This window comes from Meriones unguiculatus, chromosome 19 (genome assembly GCF_030254825.1).
Source record: "Meriones unguiculatus strain TT.TT164.6M chromosome 19, Bangor_MerUng_6.1, whole genome shotgun sequence".
In the NCBI taxonomy this organism is placed as follows: domain Eukaryota; kingdom Metazoa; phylum Chordata; class Mammalia; order Rodentia; family Muridae; genus Meriones; species Meriones unguiculatus.
Genome location: NC_083366.1, coordinates 52095394 through 52106786, shown reverse-complemented (window position 1 = coordinate 52106786; position 11393 = coordinate 52095394).

Genomic DNA, 11393 nt, shown 5'->3' with positions numbered 1-11393 from the left:
AGTTATCAGCTACCAAATGGCTTGTAAAAATTCAATGTTATAGAGAAACCCATGACCTCACCAGCCTTTTAGTGAATGCCATCTTTATAGGGAAGGGTCACAAAAACACAATCGTCTGAGGGGCCTGGAATGCCACAGTATGAAGAGGATAGGCTGTGAGCTTGGGAAGAAGGTTGGGCAAGGGGGTTCTAGGGGGATGGAGACAGTGGCTGAGAACAGGATGTACTTGGATAAAAAAAACAAATATCTAGCGCTCTGCAGCATGGCAGAGTGGCTGTGTTGAAACAGTTAATCGAATATTTCAAAATAGCTGATAGAGGGGATCTTGTATAATATATTTTGGAGGTACCAGTCATCCTGATCACTAAACACTGTATACCACTGTATATACATATGTTCAGATATATGTATATATGTGTGTATACATATAATCACACTGTATTCCACGTAGACAACCAATTTAAAGTAAAAAATGTATGAATAAAACAAAAACTGAAGAGTTGTAAGAAAGCTTTTTTCCCCCTATCAACATGTGAGGAGCTTTCTGTGAATGAGGAACCAGGTGTATAAAACATCTTTCGAGGACCTCAAACTCAAACTTTTGGTGTCCAGAGCTGTGAGCAATAAATGCCTGAGGTTTTCAAGCTGAAGGAAAGCTGGAGCTATGGAACATCGTTCTACTTTTCGTTCTCTGTGTGAATGGGGTCGGTTCACTTAATTTCTCAGGTCCTTGGTGCCTTCATCTGTCAAATTTGACAGACCTAATGTGCTTCCATGCTGCTCAGGAACACTGGCCATCATTACCTGGAGGCTAAAGCTGATCTGGAGAGTCATGGTCCAGTTTCTGGACTAGTTCTGGTGAAATAGCACTACCACTTTTAAAGAAAGTAAACGTCAGACAGCAGTCCCTCAGCATCCACGGGGGATTCCTGCCAGGGCTCGTGCCGAAAGCCCACAGTGCTCAAGTGTAGCATTTGCACATGACCTAACATATCTGCCATATGGAAAGCATCTCCGTGTTCTTATGATGACGTTGAACACAGTGTAAATGCTACATTAACAGTTGTTACATTTAGATAATAATGGCAAGGAAATGTCCAGGTGTGTTCTATTCAGATGCATTTTTTAAAACTAATTTAGATCTCTTGTTGCACAGACACACACCCAAGAGCCTCTTACAAGACTTGGTCATAGAGGATATTCTACCTTCTTTCTTTCTCACATTTTTGGGGAAAGAGCTGTCTTGTCTTGAGGTCATTCTGGTGATCCTGCAACAAGCCCCATGGTGTGGAGCTGAGCCTCTTACTAACAACCACAGAGGTGAACACCAAAACAGCCTCTGTAGCTGGCAGGTGACCTAGTCTCCATGAAGACCCTAAGTCAGACCCAGCAGCTATAAGAGCGCTTCAAAACTGGGAGAGGGAATTCATATTTACTGTATGAAGCTGCTGGAATTTGAAGGCCTTTGTTACTCAGCAACAGGTGAGTACTTCAGCTCCTAACTGCCGCGGGGAAGGTGAGGGGTAGTGCTTAGCTTTCCAGCTCTGTGGTACAGAGAAGCATCTGAGGAGGCTGGTCATGTCGAGTGGTTCCATCCATAGAACAAACCACTATAGATGTGCAGGAGGACTGTGGGGTTGTTTTTCAGGAGCAAATCCTTCTCATGCAGACCTTACCCCCACCTTTGCTCGGCACTACAATCAAACCCTTCCGCGTCTGTTGTCACCCACCAATAGTATCCTTTTTCCTTTGATTACATGGACAAAAGGGAATTCTCCTCACATAACACAGAGAATGTCTGAGGATTCCACACATAGTAAAACCCGCTCCTCTGGGGCTTAGAAAAAGGAAAAAAAAAGCATGTCTCTCCCTCTCAATAGCAGGAGAGCTGGTCCCACGTTCAGCTCTGAGAGCGGGAGAGCTGGCCCTGTCCTTCACCAGCTGCAGCACTCAGGAGAGTGGACCCTGCACCTTGCCTGAACAGCACAACAGAGCTGGCCCTGCTGGTGTGGACATGGGTGAGCTGGCACTGAGGGCATGAGGGAGGGGGGCTCGTCTGGGCCCTGTCCGCATTGGCTGAGCTAGCAGGAGCAGTGCGGGAGGGCTTGCCCTGGTGATGTGAGTATGGGAGAACTGACAGGATGACAATCCCAGCTACCACCAGGCTCAGGGCTTTGAGTTGGCCCATCCCAAAATCTACCCCATTTAGGAACTGCTAGAGTGCATGATGGAGCTGGCTTGACAGCTCCAAAGCTGCAGGATCTCCATGACATAGGGTAACAACGGGATATCAGAGAGGAATCCTGGTGAGGATCCAGTATATGAGTGTGGCAGAAGCCAGAGGTCTCAAGACAGACCAACGACTCAGCACAATGAATATTTGCAAATAAAGAAGTGTCAACAAAAGGGTACACTGTCGGACACAGTATCACACGCTACAGTATCCACAAGATTTTTTTTTTCTTTTTTCTTTTTTGAATTGGGGAGGCTGCAAAGACAGGGGGCAGATACAAAGGGATGGAGAGATGACTGGGATTGGGGTGCATGATGTAAAATTCACAACGAATTAATACAAAATTAAATTAAGGAAAGAAGGAAGAAGCATGAATGCTATGTAACACAAATAAGCTTGTAGACAGCCACAGGCTGAGACGGTCTGAGTGGAGACCAGTAGCCGATGAGCTTCCGTGGGCGAGGGTGAGGAGGAGCTGCATCTGAAGAAAAGCCAGCAATTCTTAGCAGATAACGTATGCAGACAATGGTACTGACTCTAGGACCCTCAACACACCAAAACTGCAGAGAGGCTCAGGTCCTCAAGTCTGTTACATAACACAGCAGTGTTTTCACAGAGCCCACACAAGCTTTCTTGTACTTTAAATCACCTCTAGAGGATAGAATACCTAACACAGTTACAAGCCGTGTAAATAATTGTTACACTGTATTGTCTGGGGAATAAAGACAGAAAAAAAAATGTGTGTGTGTGTGTGTGTGTGTGTGTGTGTGTGTGTGTTCAGTGTAGATTTTATTCCATCTGCCACCAGTATTTTCCATTCATGGTGGGATCTGTGACTGTGGGTCCCACAGACAAGTGAGGATAAAGGTAATATTTTTAATTGCTCTATTTTTTTTAAACATCTACTTTTTTTTTTTATGTGTATGAGGGTTTTGCCAGTATATATGTGTGTGTATCATATATGTATCTGATGTCTTCGGAGTCCAGAAGAAGGCATCAACTCTCTTGGGACTGTAGTTACAGATAGTTGTTAGCTGTCATCTAGGTGCTGGGAATCAAACCTGTGAGTGCTCCAAACCACTGAGCATCTCTCCAGCCCCCTACCTGAGATATTTTTTTTTAAAGTCTAAACAGAGTGGGCAGGAGACTATGAAGCGGACGTTTCTGGTTTCTCTGAAGACTGAGTTAAGTCCTGTGATATTTTGCTAGAAGCTGTCTCGCGAGAGAAGGCACGTGATGTTTTGCTGCGAGTTTGCTTGTGCGAGGGGTGTGACCTAGGTCAGCTGAGAGCATCTTCCGGTGGACTCTGAGGAGATAGGTCAATCCAAAAAGTGACACGTCACTGTCCCTGTCCCCGGGCTTCTATATATCTCCTCCTTTTAGAGCCCACGCGCAGATGTTCTCAGCTGGCCAACCAAAGTCACGCCTCTCACACAAGACAGCTCACAGCAAAACATCACATGCCTTCTCACAAGACAGCATTTAGCAAAACATCACATGACTCAACTCAGTCTTCAAAGAAACCTGAAACTTACACTCCAGAGTAGTTGCTGTTCGTGAACGAGTCCTTGTCAGTAAATTAACGGGGACTTTTATTTCTGGGTTTTGAAATAAAATCTTGACATGTGGCCTAGGCTAGCCTCGAATTGACATTTATTCTCCCGCCTCAGCCTTCTAATGCTGAGATTGTAGGCACGTGTTTACGTGTACTTTTCAAGAGCGAAAGTGAAATAAGGTTTGAGACCCGCTGCCTGTCTGACCGCAGCCCTGACCCCAGTCCTGGTTCTTGGAGGATTAATCCTGCCTAGCCTCCCCGCTGTGGACTAGCTCTCCACAAAGGGCTTCTGGGCTGCCACCAACTCCACAGGGGCTTCGGGAGACCGAGAGGATGTTGAGGAGAAAGCTGCCCCAATCGATAGGCTGAGTGGTTCAATAACTCATTTTGCTGCTGACGCAGTGAAATAAATAAGTACCTGGTTGGAAGTTGAAACTGTCCGCGCTCAGCTTCTGGGAGGCTGACTTGATGGGTTTTAATAGCTTTGGTCGGCACAGAACGCGGGCTGACTGTCCCAGCAGTGTGCCCTCTGTTTCCTAGGTAACCAAACTTGAAATCAGATGATGGCTGGAACTGAGGACCAAATCCATTTGTCGGAGGTACAGATGCGGGGAACGCAGACCTCACACAAGCCTGAAGATGGCAGCTTCATTTACTGTTACGTTAAGCTCCTGTGTGACCGCTGTTCCTTTCCTTCCCACCCAGCGATGCTAGCCCCTTCCTCCCGACCCCGGAGCCCAGAAGAGAATGCCGGAGTTCCAATTGTGCTGTTGGAATCGATATGAGTATGCTTCTTTCCAGGCTGCCTGTCAGAAGAGAATCGGATGAAAAGACCGGGCGACGCGCCTGGGCAAAGCTCTTTTGTGTGATAGAAGACTGAGCAGCGAGCTGCTGCCTGAAGCCAGGATCTCGGACCTGCTGTGCAAATCTGGAGCTTGAAATGATTGTTCCAGGACTTTCCCCCCAGGGAGGAAGAGTCCCAGGTACTGTAGTGGGTCAATCAGCAATTCGATGACTTGCCTGGCTTTAGCCTCGGAGAGTTAGTTAGCACTCTAACTCCAAACAGGTAAGTTAGGAAGACAGAAGACCTTTTTCCAGCATCTTGCACCACTCGGAGCCTAGCAATGCTGGTTGTAACTACCTGATAATACCCTGGTTGGCTTTACTGTTATAGAGGCAGTAGACATGGATGAATAAATTTGAATAAATGACTTTTAATGGAGCTAGTAATGAAAAAAGTCTCTCTGCTGATGCAGAATGTCTCTTCCCCACAGTGAGTCTCTACTTTCCAAAGTCACAAGGGAGGGAAGCATTTTTCTACCATCTCTGAATCCCATGGACTCCAAAGGAAAAGCGTCACCCCCGAGTCTGACATGAAACTAACAGCAGAAGCTCTCCAGTTGAGCAGTAGTATCAATGTGCAACGTAATTCGGCATTATTTTAGAAACAGCTCTCAATTTCTACCTTATGCCTTGTCAATGCGATAGGTCAAAAAGCTCCCATGAAGTTTATCCGTCAGAGGAGGCAGGCCTAGCAACTCTTTTCTCTACGGAACCAAATAGTATAAGATTCTGTGCTTTCCAGTCGACACAGTGCAGTGTTACAGCTAATCATCGCCGTCCTTCCCTGCGGCGTGAAACCTGCTGTAGAACATTTGAGTTGGCAAGGCTGTGGTCTAATAAAACTTTATTTATAAGGATAGGTAGAGGGGCAGATCCAGCACACGAACCATCCAGTATTCCAACTCATCATCTAGATGAGGCTGCAGGATCAAGCACCAAGAAATCTCAGAGGTAAACACACTGCAAAGTTATTTTTTTCTTTTTCTGGATGACAGCACCATTTCTTATGAGGTTTCAAGTGGGAGAAGAGGGGACCCACAAGTGATGCGCATGACCCAGAAAAGGCACATCACCTGACACGGCATGGTCTGGAACCCATCACCTGACCACATACCTCCAAACGCAAGGATGAGGAGAACTGTACTCTGCAGTCAGACCGGAAGTGACAAATAGTGAATCACAGTGATGTCATCCTCAAGACGTTTTAGTCAGAGCTGAGTCCTGTTCAAAAGAAAGCTGTGACAAAGGCCACAGCTCAGTCCAATGCTTGAGACCTATGCTCTCTGCAGAGACAGTTGGTAACAGACCACTAGCAGGACTGCCCCTGGCCCTGAACTCCGTAACAATTTTGAAGCATGGTAATAAGCATAAAACACAGCATACAACCGGGGAGATAGGCAGGAACACCAACTTCTCCCATATTCATTGAGCAATGTAAATTTAAATAACTATTTTCCAGGCCCAGCTGGGCCTCCAGCCAATTCTCCGATGAGAAGAATGTGGGTCTTTTGAGGAGAGGGTTGGAAGTAGCCAAAACATCCTACCAATGAGCAGAAGGATCATGTACCTTTAAAATGTAATCAGTCACCTGGACGGGGGCAGAAGGCGGCCTAGGTACCAGGTCTGCTTTTGTCACACTGTCCACCGCCTCAGCAACAGGCCCCAGTGGCCATTGGTTGAAATTCCCGATAACTCCAGGAGGAAAATGTAAAACAATTCATTTACTAAGGAGGGAAAAGTCGGGATTTGAAAAGCCTGGCGTGAAGCTGGCAGCAGCTGGTAAGGGAAGAGGGCACATACATCTGACAAGCTGTGCCCTGTCCATTCTCACCTCCGCACCCTAGAGGGAGGTACAAGCCCCAGGCCAGTCTGGTGCAGAGGGAATTTCTGGATGTGGTGCTGCACAGGGCTGGGGAAGTGGGGACCTAGTTAATGAAATAATCCATTTTGTCGGTTCTTAAGAATACTTACCTTCTCCCCTGAGACTACCAAGAATTAATTAATACTAAATGCTTGTCAGGCCATTTGCCAATATAAAGGATTTGTTTAACCTGAAAGACCAGAGTAAGCACAAATAGAGGACTTTGTCTTATTTTACAAACACCCTGTGTGGTCATGCAAAACAGCCCTGGCGTGTGGTGTGGGAACGACCCTTCTCTGTAAAAGGAACAGCAAGACGCACAACTGCCTACTCATGTCCAGATACGTAATCTGTCTGGAAGGAACCATGTGATGATGGTAAACCTCAGTGTCCAGCTGAAGGTAAGAACTGTCTCCTCCAAGAAGCACCCTCAGCATCTACAACAGACATTAACAACACAAGGTCGGTGGAACAACCAAAACCAAAGACAGTTTCTGTGTTGTCTAGGGGAGGCAGAAAACCAGAAGCAGAGCCCACCTAGAGCCTGTCAAATTGTCCTGCTTGAAGGAATACTTCCAAGGCTGTCCTTGCTTCTGCAGGGGGCAGGAAACCCTAATCCCACCTCTAGTTCTGACGCTTTCTTGAATTCACTGAAAATAGCTTTCCTGAGGCTCCAGTTTATTACAGGAAAAACACTGGGACCAGACAAAAGTGAGTCTGCACAGAAGGCAGCATAGAAGAGATTTTCCATACACATACACATACATACACATACACATATACAAATACACATACATGGTGCATGTTCTTGGAGCATCCCACCACTCTACGTGTGACAGTGCACAGCAAAGCTTGATGTCTAGAGTTTTTATGCGACTGATTGGTTGATTAGCTGTCTGGGTGACCTTCATTTCCAGTGCCCTGGAAGTCCACCAAGGGCCACCCCATTAGCATAAACTTTCAGGGCGTAGTGTAGGGGACCTACCATGAATGGCAGGCTTCTGTGTTACTGTCACCCAGGGAAGTCTAAAGATTTAAAGATCAGATCACATCTGGAACAAGAGACAAAAACCACATCTCTCTTTGAATAAAACCAAATTCCTTATTATATAGGCTCTGGAGAAGAAGAAGAAGAAGAAGGCCCCATTGGATTTCCTTGGAGAGTTAACTGGGGACAGAGGGATCTAGGCAGTGGTGGGCTAAAGTGATCCCCAGAGAATAAGTCGATGCCTCTATCCTTTCAGGATTGGATATTACCTCAGAACACGACTCCCGTCCTAGAATCTCTTCTCTCTCTCTCCTTTCCACTCATTAATCCCACTCATCCATGGCTCAAGGTCTATTCAAGCTTCAGACAGTTTGGAATGTGTGACAGCTACACACATGCACACACACACACACACACACACACACAATGGCTACAAGCAAGGCAGGTTTGCATTTGTTGCTAATGGGAAGCAAACTGCCACTTTGGAAGACAGCTTACTTGGTCTCTTCCAACTGAACATTCTGTAGACATTCTATTAGCCCTCAGTCCAGCAATCAATACTGTCCAGCAGCGCTGAAAACTTATAACAACACAAAAACCTGGGTGCTCACAGCAGCCTTATTCATAATTGCCAAAGCTTGGAAGTAGCCAAGATATCCTTCAACAGGTTTCATGACAGATAACCAACTGTCACTCATGACTTAAGAGATAAGAGCTGATAAGCCAGGGAGGAACCTTCGGTGCATATTTCAACTTAAAAGAAACCAACATAACAGGGTTTCAGACAGCCTGATCTCAACTGCATAGCACTCTGGGAATGAAGGCTGTGGTGACGGAATAGATTCTAGGAGTTTGGGGGAGGGAAGGTTGAACTAGTAGAATGCAAAGGACGTAACGGCTGTGAAAAGACACTGTATGAGTTAATGATGAACACAGGACACCGAGATATGTCCAAACTCACACAATGTACCATGCCAAGAGCAAGGTCAGCTGTGAACTGAGGACTGAGAGCGACTGATGAAGGGGATGAGGCAATGAAGGCTTGTCAGGGGGAACAAACGTTCCACTGAGGTACAGGATAACAATGGGGGACGCACCAGGTGTGGGCTCCTGGGTACATGGGAAATGTCTGTGGCTTTTATTCAGTTTTGCTAAGGATTTAAAACTTTTCTTCAAAGTAAAGCCTTACCAGAAGTAGCTGCAAATTCTTTGACCTCCTTCTCACTGAGAGACAGGCAGTCTGCATGTCCGTCCCACTAAATCTGGGTAGGCTTGAGCATGCCTGCCTTTTGGGGCTAGGTTAGGGAAGAAATGCCACCTCTTTGTTGTTCCCTTGAACACTTGCACTTATGGCCTTAGGCTACCAAATAAGGAATGTTACCACCCTGAGATCATCAGTCTTGCAGAAGTCCAGGCAGAGGCATGATGAGGATTCCAACCAATCTCAGCCCAAGCTAGACCTTGTTTGACGTCCAGCAGCATTCTCTGGCTCTTGAGTCTGGATGCTTCTAGATGGTTCCAGACAAATTTAGTCAACCCTTCCTGCTAAGGCCCCACCCGTGGTAGAGCAAACACAAGCGGCCTCTGCTGAGTTAAGTTCAAACAAATTCTTGCTTCAGTGAAACCTTTTACCCGCTACATCAAGGGTATACATCGCTGTATTTCCTGAGAAGCCACTGTTTGGATAGGGAGTACATGTGTGCAGAAATCCTTGGCATTACTCAAAGTTGTTAGGTGGAGGAACTGTTGCTGCCTTATCCTGCTACTGTCAGAACATCTCAGTGCAAGCATTTTGGGAAGCAAATTGGCAAGACATATTGGAGGCCTTGAAAAATATATGCCCTTTGCAGAAAATTTGTTCTAGAGAAGTTGGGTATCATCCAAAAGTTTGTTTGTTTTTTTTTTTTTTTTTTTTGAGAGCAGAAGACCCCATACACACATGATCTAATAGAGTGAGGAGTGAGGAAAAAAAGCCTATCCAGATGTGTCATACTAGTGCTCCAGCCAACCAATGTCAAACAAGAATTTGCTGTGTTCCAGCTGCTGCTCCAGATATGAGAAGAGAGGAACTCACTGAAGAGTCAATATCCTCCTCTTGCAGACTTCATGCGCCATGAGCAATAGACAACCAGAACCATCCAGGTTCCATACAAGCACGACATGTGGTTCCCTGAAGAATGGAATTGGGCTATAGAGAAACATAAACCAGGGCAGGAAGATGAATAATATTGGGATGAAGGAAATATCAGACAGGATAGCTCGGTAAGAGCTGCCAAGCTAATGTAATTCAATGTCTCGGGTGAGATTGAAACAGTAGGAGATTCTGTCTGTGTTGGCTAAGGAAGGGCCAATGGGATTTGTCACTGAGTTGGGTACAGGGTGTGATGAAAAGGCAGAAGTCAGGAGAATTAACTATTCAGAATGATGTACAGGAGAAAGCGCAGTGGCCTGAGAAAACATTTAGGATATGTTTGGACATGAAAAAGCAGGTTATGAAACAGCATGGCCAAAATGATTTTATTTTTGGAAAGGAAAATACATATGTGGGTAGACACGGAAAAGGTACTTAAAGGCTTTCAACTGAACAGTGCTTTCTTCTCAACTAGGATCTCAGTGGTTTTTATTTTCTTGTTTGTGTATATGGTCATATCCTATGTGATGACATTTTAGTCAATAACTAAATACCCTGCCCCCTGTGGTTCCATAGTTATATTGTATAAGCATGCTCAACAGTGTTCGCACAATGACAAAATCACTTTCTAATGTGTTTCTCGGAGCATCATTAGGCAATGCCTGACTTGATTTAATTTCTTTCTTTCTTTCTTTCTTTCTTTCTTTCTTTCTTTCTTTCTTTCTTTCTTCCTTTCTTCCTTTCTTTCTTTTTTTCCACAAAATTGCTTCAAGGAACAAATTTGCTGTGCTTCCTGCTGGCCTTGGATTAATAAGCCTGGTGTGGGCTCAGGTGATTCTCCTACTTCAGCCTCCCAAGTAGCTTGAACTACAAGTGTATGTGCCCACAGCCAGAGGCTCTGACTTTCAACTAAAAAAAGCCAACCATTTCTACACAATGTCCATACTTATCTTCTGAACCCAAACTTTTGACCCAACTGTATCCATAAGAACTTTCTAGGTTTTCTTTCTTCTGGTCTTCTCTGCTTCACTGATAATCTTGGTTTTAAGGCACCCACTTTTTGTTCTGTTCTGGCTTTAGTGGAAACAGAAGTTAGTAAGCATTTAATAATCCTTGTTTCTAGGATCAGTCCCAGGTAGGAGTGGAGCTGTGCCTCAGGAACTCAGGGCAAGCAGTGAGGATGGACTCCACTTAGGAGCACCATACCACTGCTACTATCGAAGGCCTGACCTTTGCTTCATTATGTAAGGCATACATGGAGAAGAGTAAGGTAACAGGGGAGTGGAGGGAGAGTGAGTAGGCTTGATTCTGAAGGTTGTGGCAGGTGACCTCAATCTAAAGGATGAGAGAGGAAGGATAAGGGTCCTCACAGAGAAGAGAGGGGACAATCCAGGTTGCAATGATTCCAGATTCTTTGGGGGAAGTCCTCTTAGGGACATTCAGTCGTTCTCTTCTGAGGCTCCAATACTACTAGCATAGTAATCATTGCACTGTACTCTTTGTCCTCTCTGCTTAAAATGAAAGTCCTTTATGTCTGGGATCACTTAACTAATCCTGCCCTCATGTTTTTCAATGACCATCTAAAAGTGAAACCTTTAAATTGCATGCATGGTGATGTTTATGTGTTTAAGAAATTAATTTCTTCAGCACAACGTTTTAACATTGCCAGTCTCAAAGCTAATAATTACATAAATGGTTTATACTTTGGTATTTAGTAAACATCTCTTTTCATTATTGTTTATTCCCTTGTGGGGACCATTAATGCTGTCATTAATCTAGCAG